We start from the raw sequence: 14426 nt of genomic DNA, 5'->3' as shown, positions 1-14426 counted from the left end.
AAAACACTCTGGTGGTTGAAATGACTGAAAACCAAAAACATGACTCCACTTCCCAGGCAGAACCACAAGAGGTCGTTCAACATGACAAATTAATCACTGGTGATGAGCTACAGGAAGTTGCAGCATTGATCAAATATGGTTTATGGAAATAAGGGTAATCTTCAGAATACAGTGCACTTTGGGTTGTCTGATTTTTTACTTTCAACCATGTAACACTATACTATACTATATTATACGTAAGGGATAATGTATAGTTGGTCGGTTGTTATGGAGAAATAAACCCCTTCATGTTGTATGAAACCCCTACAACCTGTCGGGGTTTATTTCTCCATAACAACCGACCAACTATAGTACATTATCCCGCTTAGAACACGGCCTACGAGTAGTAAAATAATTAATTTGAAACATAATGTTGATCAAAATACGACTTTCATTGATTTATAATTGCATCATTTAGCGAATCTGCAAGGTCACGTCCGCTATTTTGCTGCTGAGCCTCCTCCCGGTCGTGCATTTGAAGCCTTTGATAATCAATCAGTGGATCGATGGATTACCATACACGTGTTACGGTGTGTGTATCTGTCGTGTCTGTCAGCCACAATGTGGAAGGAGCCTCCACTCTCCTTGTAACAAGCTACAAGTCAATCACCGAAGCTGTTTATGACGATAAAAATGAAACATAAGGTACAGTTTCTCTTTACTGTAAGCTGGTAATGTTTTGATTCACTGATTGATGAGCCATTGCTCCTCCAGTCAGCCGTTGCTATGGAGTCCCTAGCAAAGGTCTATCGAGAAATAAACACCGCAGAATATTGGTGATTGACCAATCAGAATCGAGTATTCAAGAGAGCCGTGTTCTAGTAGAAAAGATGCGAACACTTTTTCTCTTTACTGTAGCCTATCCTCTGAAGACTTCAGTGATGTTAACACTGATAAACAAATTTGGCTGTAATCTACTCCTTAGCAACCCATCAAAAGATTTTTTATTGTTTTTTGTGTTTTTATAATTCAAAGACACATATCGATATATAATGTAGTGTGTGTGTGTGTGTGTGTGTGTGTGTGTGTGTGTGTGTGTGTGTGTGTGTGTGTCAGTGTGTCATAGCTACAGTGTAATAACTTGTGCGCTCACCGTTGTAGAAGGAGAAAAAAGAAAAAAAGATTTCAGTCCACCTCGCGTCACCTAACTCTTCAGAGAGGAGCTCCGGTTTTATTTCCTGATCTGAATAACGTTACAGGCTGTCGGCTGTGACATTACAGACTTACATCCTCCTCTACAGGCAATGGTAAGATAAGATACATTTACATTTTACAAATAACGATACAGAAGCTATGTAGCTCTCTAACTTTTGTTGAAAAACATTGTTCATTAATCAGGCACCGCATCCTGACATAAGCTTTTGATGAGACGACGAAACCTTGCGCCTACTTTCTCTTTTCGTCGAAGTGTTGATATATTTTTCTCTCAAAAAGTTGAAAACAATTTATAAAAGTCTCCGTGTCTTTTGGTTCGTCTGAGGTTTTTTAGCAACAGCACGAGACTCACGGACGCATCAGTCTCTCCGTTTTATGTTTTTATTGTGATACTGCGCAGTTAGTCAAGTTCAATGGAGAATAGGCTCTATGCACAGCTCCACTATTTCCTGAACTTCAGCCAGCTCCTTTATTTCCTGTTTTACGTTATTGGACAAACTGATTAATCCAGGTGTGTCTGACCTCACAACACTGGTCAGACACACCTGGATGAAGTTTGTCTCATGAATTTCAGGAAGGTAGGCTAGGTCAAAGTTAAACTGATAAGATAAAGTCAATCCTAAATGAGGTTCGAGCTGGTCTGAAATAATTTTTAGGCTAAATCGAGGCTATGATGCACTGACTTGATTTTTTCACATCGTATTGCATAGGCTAGCCTACTGCATCACAAGTTGGTCACAAACTGGAAAAACAACACTTGCTCCACTACAAACGCTCTATAAACAAACTCTCAAGGTATTAGACAAAAAGCCAACAAGTTATCATCACTGCAACATCATTCAAAAGCACAAACTCTTGACTTTTGAAAATGTTGTGTGTTGCCGATGTTAGTTTAGTGTAAAGGCTAATTCATAATTTGGCTGCTCCTCCATTAAAGGAATCACTGCGCCCAGACAACAGGAAAAGCAGAGGTTACTGTACAGTACTACAGCACAGATGTAGCTACTGAGTTTGGCAGATCAGCCTTTTATGTCAGAGCCACTATTATTGGAACTCATACCAAACGATATCAGAGACATTACTGGTTTGAAATCTAAGACAAAATCATGGCTCAAATGTACTCAATTATGCACCCACCAGCCATAAATTCAAACATTAGCTCACCATCTTGCAATCTTTTTAGTGTTGTGTCTTAACATTGTGATTTTATTCTTGCTGTTGTGTTGTGTTTTAAGAGTGTAAAACTTTGTTATTGTTCTTTGAAAGGCTGCTTTTGTGATGATGTTTTTATATGTGCTTGCTTGTCTGTGTTAGATTAATGTTATTTGTTCCTGCTTAGGGACTACAGATGAAATTTAGCTAGTAGCTAACTCTGGTACGGCTGAGAGCTGTGCACTGTCCCTGTTAAATAACCAAATAAATAAACAAACAAATAAATGAATAAATAAGCCTAAAAAAACAACATGCAAATGATGTCTTATGTTTGGTAGGATCAGATTTTTCTCGGTTTGTCAAAACTCAGACTCCAATCCTCTTTTTTTCTCTCCAGGAGTTGGATCTGTTTGTTTGTTTGTTTGTAACACGCTGCAATGAGCCAAAGAAGGGAGGAAGAGGAGGAGGTCCTTCCTCCTCCAACCGTTTTGATTACTCTGCATGATGAGAAGGAGGCCACAGCTCAGAGGTGAGCCTGGACCTCTAACCTGCTCACAGTTTGTTTGCAATTAGATTTCCTCTGTTCACCAAACTACTTGAACCTTTCACTATTCACCCGTTCTTTCCACCATGCAGGAATCAGCTGAAGAGAGCGGCCTCCCCTCCATTGGACCCTGTGTCGCTGGGGCTAATGGGTCATCCTCCAAGGAAAAAACACTGTTCTGCTGATCCGAGGTGACAGTTTTAAACTCATCATGGTTTCCTTTTTCTCATTTCATTTATTTGTTTATTTGTAATGAGAATCTGCATATTCATGAACATACAAAAAATAATTTGTTTAAATACCGGTATGCCAGATTTAGCTCAAGAGCTAATTTCCATCTGAAGTGGAAATACAGTACAATACATCAAACAATGGTTGCATCAGTTGGAAGGAACAAAAAGTGGTGAGATGTTAAAGTGCATTTATCCATAGTGAAAGGACGTCTCCACACATCTGTTTTTTACAGGTGCGTCGGACTGGGATCAGTTGATCCCAACTGATGCATAAAGGGAAGAGGAATACTGCACACTGTGTAACTTGCTCAAGAATATTTATTGCGACGTGTCGGTCAATAGACCTTCTTCAGACAAACTTGAACATTTTTGAGCGAGTTACACAGTGTGCGGGATTCCTCTTGTCTTCATGTAAAAGTGCATTTATTCAACAGTAAAGTGCTGTTTGATATTCAGTGAAGTGCATTAACAGGTAGTACCTGTCATAAAGTGAAAATGAGAAAATATTGCAGACAATGAGGAAAACTGGCCGAGACATTATTTGGTCACTATCTTCGTCTTCCTCTTTTCCACTAGAATCAATGGGTCTCACTCTCATTCATGAAACGTGAGCAGCACGCATTTGTGTGTAAACTGTGTGCAGCAGAAATTTACATGGATTTCTGCATTCATCAATTTTTTAGTAGCTCTGATCTTTTTGTAGCTACTCACAAAATCTACACCTGCTCCTGACTATGTGTAGTGCTTGTGTAAATGTAGGAATGCACAGAAATATTGCTTGTCACTGTTGGAAATTACAATTTTAATTCGTATTACTCTCTCTCATGTTCAAAATACTCTAATCCCAATGACAAATGATTCAAAATATTTTGAGAGAGACGGGTGAGGTGAGGTGAGAATGATGACATCCAAAAGTTCAAAGGTCAACTTCAGTATCATCTCAAGTTCTGCAAAAACCCATTTTCATCATTATTCAACAATGTAGCTCTTGAGCAGAAGGAACGATAGTGACTGTGTTTCCTGCAACTTGAAGAGTTTGTGCAGGTAAATAATCCTGAGGTGGTAACTGTAGTTTAAACTCATTCTCTCTCTGAACACTGTGCTGCTTCGAACCATTTGTTTGATGCTGCTATTCAAGTAAAACTGTATGAAAACCAGAAGAATGGATGTAAACACTGACATTAAACTGATCCGTATATTTTCAGTAAAAGTTATTCAGTGATGAACTGAATCATTACTTTATATGAAAATTAAAAACAAAGCCTGGATTATAAACTGCTACACCTCTGACCTGCTCACAGTTTGTTTGCTGTGAGATTTCCTCTGTTCACTAAACTACTTGAACCACTCACTCTTCAGCTGTTCTTTCCACCATGCAGGAATCAACAGAAGAGGCCAGTCTCCCCTCCAGACATCTATGAGACCTTGAACAGTGAACAGCTACCAGCGGAGCTAATTAATAGGTAATATAATAATTATTCTGCTTCTCATAGGTGAGGATTCTTTACTCATCATGGTTTTATTTAATCACTCACTCAGATAAAACAAGTTTTAATGTTTGTTTGGCCACTAATGAATGACCTCCATGACCTCTTATTTACTGTGCACAGTTTGTCATGATCTCTCTGGCCTCAGTGAAATGATGTTGTGTCTGATGTTAGTATGACGACATCTTGTCACCAACACAGAAATAAACAAAGTTCTGTTGAGCTGAACTGATTCATAATGATTTAATTTATTAACAGCGGTAGCTCTGCTGATGAAAGGTGCAAATTAAGTGAATATGAAAACCCCCATCATTACTTTTATCATTCACTCACATACTGCAGCAGCTGGTGAGACAGGATGGCTGAGACATTATTTGGTCACTATGATTGTCTTCCTCTTTTCCGCTAGACTCCATTTGGTGAGAGCAGTTTCTCCTGCTCTCAGCTCTGTGTCCTCTGTGTCCACGAAGAGTGACAAGTCAATGTCTCCACCTCTATTATTCAAAGATGGACAAAGCTCTACTGATCAAAGGTATGAGATGTTTCATTTGCCCAAGACGGTCACTGACACAGTCATACACACTGATGGAGCTGAACTGTCCAGTATCACCTCAAACTGTGACTAGTACAGAAGTCCAACAACAGAGCACGTATCAACACTGACTATTTCTGACACAATTCAACATGAACAATGACACAATACAAGACAATAAATCTGCATTGTCCACCGTGGTGGAAAAATGCCTTCGGCTCACTGTAAAAGATACAAATTACATTAAAAACACAGTTAAAACACAGTTAAAACGTTGAGGATGCAGTTAAAAACACAGTTAAACAAATAAAATGAATAAATAAGGGGAAAAAACACAGTTGAGAGCAGTTCAATGTTAGTGCATTATTTAGTTGAATTGAGGAGGTGGGTAGCGTTCGGGATGAAGGGTTTTTTGAAAGCTCCTTTAGCCAATGGGACTCTGTAGTGTCTCCCAGACTTCAGGAGCTACAATTAGCTGGTGAGGTGAGGTGAGAATGATGACATCCAAAAGTTCAAAGGTCAACTTCAGTATCATCTTAAGTTCTGCAAAAACCCATTTTCATCATTATCAAACAATGTAGCTCATGAGCAGAAGGAACGATAGTGACTGTGTTTCCTGCAACTTGAAGAGTTTGTGCAGGTAAATAATCCTGAGGTGGTAACTGTAGTTTAAACTCATTCTCTCTCTGAACACTGTGCTGCTTCGAACCATTTGTTTGATGCTGCTATTCAAGCAAAACTGTATGAAAACCAGAAGAATGGATGTGAACACTGACATTAAACTGATCCGTCTATTTTCAGTAAAAGTTATTCAGTGATAAACTAAATCATTACTTCACATGACAATTAAAAACAAAGCCTGGATTATAAACTGCTACACCTCTGACCTGCTCTCAGTCTGTTTGCTGTGAGATTTCCTCTGTTCACTAAACTACTTGAACCACTCACTCTTCAGCTGTTCTTTCCACCATGCAGGAATCAACAGAAGAGGCCAGTCTCCCCTCCAGACATCTATGAGACCATTATCTGGGAAGAGCAACCAGCGGAGATGAATTCTTGGGAATATAATAATTATTCTGCTGATCTGAGGTGAGGATTCTTTACTCATCATGGCTTTATTTAATCACTCACTGGGATAAAAACAAGTTTTAATGTTTGTTTGGCCATTAATGAATGACCTCCATGACCTCTTATTTATTGTGCACAGTTTGTCATGATCTCTCTGGCCTCAGTGAAACGATGTTGTGTCTGATGTTAGTATGACGACATTTTGTCACCAATACAGAAATAAACAAAGTTCTGTTGAGCTGAACTGATTCATAATGATTTAATTTATTCAAACAGTGGTGACTTTATAGTGGATCCTCTGCTGCCATTCAAACATGGACACAGCTCTGCTGATCAAAGGTGAGAATTGTTTGAATATGAAAACCTCCATCATTACTTTTATCATTCACTCACATACTGCAGCAGCTGGTGAGACAGGATGTGCTGAGACATTATTTGGTCACGTCTTCCTCTTTTCCACCAGACTCAATTTGGAGAGTCCAGTTTCTCCTGTTCTCAGCTCTGTGTCCTCTGAGTCCATGAAGAGTGACTGGTGGTCAATGTATCCACCTCCGACATTCAAAGATGGACACAGCTCTACTGATGAAAGGTGAAATGTGTGAATAAGGAAACAGAAATGAATTGAAGTATGAGAGGTTTCATTTGCCCGAGACGGTCCTACACACTGACACAGTCCTACACACTGATGGAACTGAACTGTCCAGTATCACCTCAAACTGTGACTAGTACACAAGTCCAACAACAGAGCACGTATCAACACTGACTATTTCTGACACAATTTAACATCAACAATGATACAATACAATAAATCTGCATTGTCCATGTTAGATCTCCGGTAATTAGCCCCTATTTCAAAGGCTTTTACTGGACCAGCTCTCCATTTAAAGGGTAAATTCTCAAGGTCACAGACCAGAGTAGAAATTCTAGAGAATGTTTAAGCTGGTGACGAGGAAACTCGCCTAGCTTCTAACTGCCTTCATTCAGACGTCTATCCCGCTTCCCCAAGACACTATCCCTGGTAGAGCAGCCCACCCACCCAGGAATAGCCACCTGACACGCCCATTAACGGCAGCTTTCCTCTTTGATCTTTGCACTTGTTATTGGCTAGGTTTAGTTTAAAGGTTTGGAAAAACAACCCTAGGCACCTGTTTATCTTTTGAAGTGGACAAAAAACTAGATTAACCCTTAAGAGCCTTAAAGATGTTGTGCACACTAAGGCTTAGCTTCTTACGATCATGGACAGCATAATAATTGAATTAAAACCTCAGACAAAAAGATGAGGATAACAGTTCTCTTGTCTTTTAGGTTGAATATTTATTGCAGGAATTTAGCAGTGACAAAGCAGCATCAGAACACAAACAAAATTATTAAATTTTTAATTTTTTAAATTGCTATGAGATTTCCTCTGTTCACTAAACTACTTGAGCCACTCACTCTTCAGCTGTTCTTTCCACCATGCAGGAATCAACAGAAGAGGCCCGTCCCCCCTCCAGACAGCTCTGAGTCCATCATCTTTGAACAGCTAGCGGTGATGAATTCTTGGGAATATAATAATTATTCTGCTGATCTGAGGTGAGGATTCTTTACTCATCATGGTTTTATTTAATCACTCACTGGGATAAAAAGAAGTTTTAATGTTTGTTTGGCCACTAATGAATGACCTCCATGACCTCTTATTTATTGTGCACAGTTTGTCATGATCTCTCTGGCCTCAGTGAAATGATGTTGTGTCTGATGTTAGTATGACGACATCTTGTCACCAACACAGAAATAAACAAAGTTCTGTTGAGCTGAACTGATTCATAATGATTTAATTTATTTAAACAGTGGTGACTTTATAGTGGATCCTCTGCTGCCATTCAAACATGGACACAGCTCTGCTGATCAAAGGTGAGAATTGTGTGAATATGAAAACCTCCATCATTACTTTTATCATTCACTCACATACGGCAGCAGCTGGTGAGACAGGATGTGCTGAGACATTATTTGGTCACGTCTTCCTCTTTTCCACCAGACTCAATTTGGAGAGTTCAGTTTCTCCTGCTCTCAGCCCTGTGTCCTCTGAGTCCATGAAGAGTGACAAGTCAATGTCTGCACCTTTATTATTCAAAGATGGACAAAGCTCTACTGATCAAAGGTATGAGATGTTTCATTTGCCCAAGACGGTCACTGACACAGTCATACACACTGATGGAGCTGAACTGTCCAGTATCACCTCAAACTGTGACTACGGTAGTACAGAAGTCCAACAACAGAGCACGTATCAACACTGACTATTTCTGACACAATTCAACATGAACAATGATACAATAAATCTGCATTGTCCACCTCTCAGCTCTGTGTCCTCTGAGTCCTTGAAGAGTGACATGTCAGACAATGAATCCACCTGTGACATTTAAACATGGACACAGTTCTACTGATCAAAGGTGAATTTAAGAAAACAGAAATTAATTGAAGTATGAGATGTTTCATTTTTAATTAATCATTGCTAATCTGAATTATTACTTTACATGAAAATAAAAACAAAGCTTGGATTATAAACTGCTACAGATTTATGTCCTGGTCTCACTCTCACCTCCTCCTCAGAGCCCAGAGACACTGCAAAGTGTCTGAAGACAACAGATCACTGATGAAGGTGCAGAAGGACATGAGTGACCGCTTTTACTGTTTGAAATACTAATAATTCTAATTCTGGCTTATTTTTTGAATGTCATAACCCAGTAGCATATGTCCACAAATTTAATATGTAGTTGATGCCATGCACAACTTTTTATTTTTCATTAGAGCTGGTTATATGTAGCATATGGCCAATATCATACAGAAGGCCTACCAATGCTTTAATAAAGATGTAACTAACTGTGAAAGTGATATCCTTGCCAAGACAAAAAGTATCTGGTTTTGTTTGTTGTCTGTACAGGAAATAAAACCCTACTGCATTGAACTCAGACTCTCTCTGGTGCCTGATTACAGTAAAAGACTCCAGTCTGAACTTATAGCCTCTGACCCAGTCCTGAACTTCTCTTCATGACCCATCACATGCTGGCTTCAGCAGCATCCCAGTCCTGACAAATCATTACTGGACAAGCTGTTTTGTTGGATGTGCTGGGATGGCAATGTGCTTCCTTGACTTCAGTGGATTCCAGCAGACAAGAAAAAATTCGGTCAATTCACTCCTGTGACGCAGTTTTTCCACCTCTGTAAAGTGACAACAAATTTATATTATTCAATAACATTGTAGAAGTTGTAGTAATTGTACGAAGGAGTATTAGGGCCAGCCCCCCAAAAAAAAAAAATCCAGCGCAAGAAAAAAAAAAAAGTCAGGCAAAAAAAAAAAAAAAAAAATCCGGCACAAGAAAAAAAAAAGTCAGGCAAAAAATAAATAAACTGCAGGCTTGACCACGTACCACAACAAAGCGACAAGCGACTGACTGCTCCATGACAGCAGCAGAGTGACAGACAGGCTCTTGTAGTAGTATTTGTAAATACTACAAATACTACAGGAGAGGAGATAGGCCTATCCTGTATAGTAGCTATTTGTATTTGTAAATACTACAGGAGGAGACCAGCGGTGGTCTCTATGTAACTTATAAATGATTGTGTGTGTGTGTTTGTTTTGGGGGGTGGGCAGCCATAGATATGGGGGACAGCAATGAAGAACATACATTGCTGATTGGGTGTTTTTCGAAACTTTCCCCTTATGGGATTCTTCAGGGCTTTTTTTCCCTCACTCAGGACATGTTGAGGATACAAAATCAGTTGAGTTTGCTTCTGTTGCAATTTGTTTAAAGCAGAAGTAAGCGATCCGGTCGTTTTGGCTAACTTCCTGTCAGCCGATGGAGTTAGCAGTCCCCACCCTCGTCCCTACGTCACCACATTCACACGCATCCCTTGGCTACACACACAGAGAGGACCGCCCCTTTATGCCGTTCTCTCTCCTCATTGGATAAAGGTTGTAGGATACAAGGAAAGTTTTCTCCTCGGCTTACAGCAGAGCAGAGTGACTGACAGACCCGTGTTTCAGACCAAACACTCTATATAAGTGATTGCAGGGTTGCCAACTTTTGGTCCTGGGCTGGAGTGAGATTCTGTTGGTCTGTTGGCGCGGGGGGGCTGTCTATAATAATAATAATAGTCATGTTTATTGTAGTTTTTCTCTCTCTCTCTCTCTCTCTCACACACACACACACACACACACACACACACACACATATCCCTCTAGGGGGGTCTGGGGGCACCCCCCAGAAAAAAAATTGTGATTTTAACATGTATTAGAAGCATTCTGGTGTACTCTGAGAAGAAAATAAAGGGAAAACACCATTTGCTTCAGATAAGAGGGAAAAAAGCAGATCTGTGGTTCCTATCATTGTATGGCTGGAGTGTATGAAACTGGTCTAGTGGGGAGCTGTGGCTTTTGGCCTGGACCAGCCTATTAAGCCTATTAATGTATGAAAGGACAGAACAGACATGTCCTGTGATTTTCAGTTTTCTATTACAGCCTGATGATACAAGTCAGGTCCTGAAATGTGTGTTTCTCTTCTGTAATAAACATTCTACCCATTCAGAGTTTGCAGGTATGGCACACGTGCATGCATGCGCAGTTGCGCACACATGTACACACAGACGTACACACATGGGTGCAGATCCTGGGGGGGACGGGGGGGACATGTCCCCCCTAATTTCTGAAAAACATGAATTGTCCCCCCCAATAAAAATACCCCAAACTATTTAAAATTTAACAAATGTATTTTCAGACTTCACATTCTTCACATCTAAAAAGAAATTATTGAAATGGTGGAACAAAATAATGTTTGACAAAAATATTTCTGACTCCACATTCCATCTCTGGTCTCCTCCACTATAATCCAAATGAATAGTTTCTTACACAGACGCTAATGACATCAGCAGGCTTTAAAAAAACGACCCCCTCAATCTTAGGGCTTCATATTTTGATATTCATCCATATCAATTAATCATGCATAAAGTTCCATACACTGGGAGAAAAGGAAGATGGTGAGAAGAATTGGGGATCTGGGAGGGTCGGTGGGAGGCAAAAGATAAGAACGTGACATTATATGTCCGAGACCCTTTAATTTATAATTTACTAATACTCGCTGTTGGCTGTATGACAAATAAACAAGAAAAGCACAATAAATTATTCCCTGTGCAGTACTTTTTGAATGCCGAGACTCTGCAGAGTTGCTATTTATGGCGGCATGGTATGAGTTGCATATGGGCAAAAAAAAAAAAAAAATCTCATTGTGTCCCCCCCAATCCTGGCATCGGATCTGCACCCCTGCGTACACACACACAGACGTACACACACACACACACACAGACGTACACACACACACACACACCTGTTGGCTGTCTCTCTCTCCTCTGCTCTCTGGACTGAGCTGCCTAGCTGTAGCCTACTTTTGTGCTACCCAGTCTGCATCTTGATTTTATAGTTTTCAACGGACTGGCCCAACCAGCCCGACCGCAGGCGTCAGTTCCAGCCGCATTCAGTCCGAAAATAACTCGGTCAGGTCAGGTTGTGTCTCGGGCTTCGCTCTCTCCCTCTTTTTTTTGGCCATCGGATTCGGACCAAGTCGGGTCCAGGCTTCAGCACCGTGCCGCTGTTGGTGGACAACTCCCCGTCCTACTGTGCTGTGATCACAGGCTTGAGCAGCCGTCCAATCGACACGCGGATAAGCATCGCGCACACCAATCAGAGAGCCTATTGATGAGTGCCAAAGCTTGCTTTAAATTTTTTTTTTTTTTTTTTGCCAAATCGCTTGATTTTGGCGTGAGAATTGTTTGAGTGGCGTGAGGGCGTGAGACAGGACCTAAAAGCGTGTGACACACGCCAGATGCGTGAGAGTTGGCATTGCTAACTAAGACTTATAACAGAAGTAAGTGATATATTTGTGTTAATATAAGTCTTAAATAGTCATATCTTCTGACAGCAATCACTTACATAGAGTGTTTGGACCAAAACACGGGTCTGTCAGTCCCTCTGCTCTGCTCTGAGGAGAAAACATTTATCGTATCCTACAGTTTTTATCCAATGAGGAGAGAGAACGGCATGCAGGGCTGTGTGTGCAGCCAAGGGACGCCGTGAATGTGGTGACGTAGGGACGAGGACTGTTATGGTGCGTTCAAGGAAACTCGTAACTCGTGTTTTTCCGTGTTTTTTCTGGTACGAGTTCAAGGGTCGGAAGTTACGAGTGGCCGTTATAGTGACTTTCACAGGTAAAACAGGTCGGAAAAACACGAGTGGGTTGCCTGAAACGCTACAAAGTCGTAAGTTGTGACTTGAAGCTGTAATTTACGGTTTCAAAAGCCTGCCTGGAACGCAGCATTAGCCAAAACGACCGGATCGCTTACTTCTGCTTTAACACAAACATTCCGCTTACTTCTGCTTTAACGTTGACCCCTTTTTTGGCCTAATATTACTGGACTATAGCCCTGTTGGCGCCAACTCACTTAGCGGTGAGGGGGGGTACAGTAGGCCTGCTGCTGTGTGTGTGTGTGAAGGGGGAGAGAGAGAGAAGCGGCGGCGAAACCACACATTTCTTCCAACACTACTCAAGTAAAGAGTAAAATAACTGATTTTAAAATTTACTCAAGTAGGCCTAGCCTACACAAAAAACCAGAGCGATATCGCTCTGCAAAAAACTACTCAATTAGGCTACCCCCTCCCCCTCCAGATTTCCCTTGTTTGTTTCTTTTCTCTCTTTCTTTTTCATGTTGCTCTTTGTTGTATGTGGCGCAGCACGCGAGTAGCCTATTCTCCATTGAACTTGACTAACTGCGCAGCATCACAATAAAAAGGTAAGGTAAAAAAAAAAACATCCGGCACAAGAAAAAAAAAGTCAGGTAAAAAAAAATAAAAAATCCGGCACAAGAAAAAAAACTGCAGAGGCTTGACCACGTACCACAACAAAGCGACAAGCGACTGTCGGCTCAATGACAGCAGCAGAGTGACAGACAGGCTGCCACACTCTGCAGCGCCATAAAGTGAACAATAAAGCCGATTAACTTTGACTCAATGCCTGGGTATGACAATGAAAACAAGAAAACTTAAGCAGTAGGCCTACTTCAGAATCTATATAATAGGCCTACATCCATGATCGGCACACGAATCACTTCCGTGTCCAACCCCTGCTGCTAACATACAACAATCAGCAATGTATGTTCTTCATTGCTGTCCCCCATATCTATGGCTGCCCACCCCCCAAAACAAACACACACACACAATCATTTATAAGTTAAATGATTGTCAAACATATCCCATAAATACGCATAAAACATTTTTTTCACATGAATAGGGTAACATTTTTAACCTTTAGATATCTCCAAGAAAATTAATGAGTTGATTACTTACATTAAGACAAACAAAAAATGTATTACAAGTTTTTTGAAATTCTTTGTTAAAGCAGAAGTAAGCGATCCAGTGGTTTTGGCTAACTTCCTGTCAGCCGATGGAGTTAGCAGTCCCGCCCTCGTCCCTACGTCACCATATTCACGCGCATCCCTTGGCTGCACACACAGAGAGGACCGCCCCTTTATGCCGTTCTCTCTCCTCATTGGATAAAGGTTGTAGGATACAAGGAAAGTTTTCTCCTCGGCTTACAGCAGAGCAGAGTGACTGACAGACCCGTGTTTCAGACCAAACACTCTATATAAGTGATTGCCGTCGGAAGATATAACTATTTAAGACTTATATTAACACAAACATTCACCTTACTTCTGCTTTAACATGAGCAAATTTGCATACATTTGCATAAATCCCACCGTTTTGACGGCACATGTATGAAGTTGCTGTGGTGGTATCGGCATGAAAATTAGAATGAGTTGACTCCATCGGTCAACCGACAAGTTGACCACTTTAAATTTCAAGATGACTGCAATTTTTCAAGACAGCCGAGCAGGTATGACATGCTCCGTCTCTATTAATGCTCATGGGTAGCCTAAATTGGTTCCATTCCTTAAGTTTTTTAACTGTAATATGTTAACAATATTGAACAAGACATTTTCACCTGCTCTACTCAATGTTTAGATCAGGTGCTGTATGTATGCAAATTGGCCATACGTAATTGGATTACGCACTTTTGGCTCATGTGGAGCAGGTCAGGTCAGTAAAACACACAATTCAAACACACACATTTCATTCTGCCTTCTGTCCCAAGTTTGTTGTGATTGTTCTTTGTGTTTTTATTTTATATTTTCTT

General features: G+C 40.6%; 2 long non-coding RNA genes across 2 annotated transcripts; both read left to right on the top strand.

Annotated features, from left to right (window-relative positions):
* Window positions 1-1182: 1182 nt before the first annotated feature.
* Window positions 1183-3079, top strand: LOC146963342 (uncharacterized). The gene is made up of 3 exons (XR_015034771.1): window positions 1183-1286; window positions 2744-2875; window positions 2983-3079. It is a non-coding gene; the product is annotated as an uncharacterized LOC146963342 (long non-coding RNA).
* A 3383-nt stretch (window positions 3080-6462) lies between these two features.
* LOC146963341 (uncharacterized) lies at window positions 6463-8333 on the top strand. Its single transcript, XR_015034715.1, has 3 exons — window positions 6463-6549; window positions 6674-6799; window positions 8225-8333. It is a non-coding gene; the product is annotated as an uncharacterized LOC146963341 (long non-coding RNA).
* The last annotated feature ends 6093 nt before the right edge of the window (window positions 8334-14426 follow it).

Source organism: Trachurus japonicus, chromosome 22 (assembly GCF_045865225.1).
Source record: "Trachurus japonicus isolate A0001 chromosome 22, Traja_1.0".
Lineage (NCBI taxonomy): Eukaryota > Metazoa > Chordata > Actinopteri > Carangiformes > Carangidae > Trachurus > Trachurus japonicus.
Note: the sequence above shows the minus strand (reverse complement) of the source record. Positions and strands in the feature narration are given on the sequence as shown.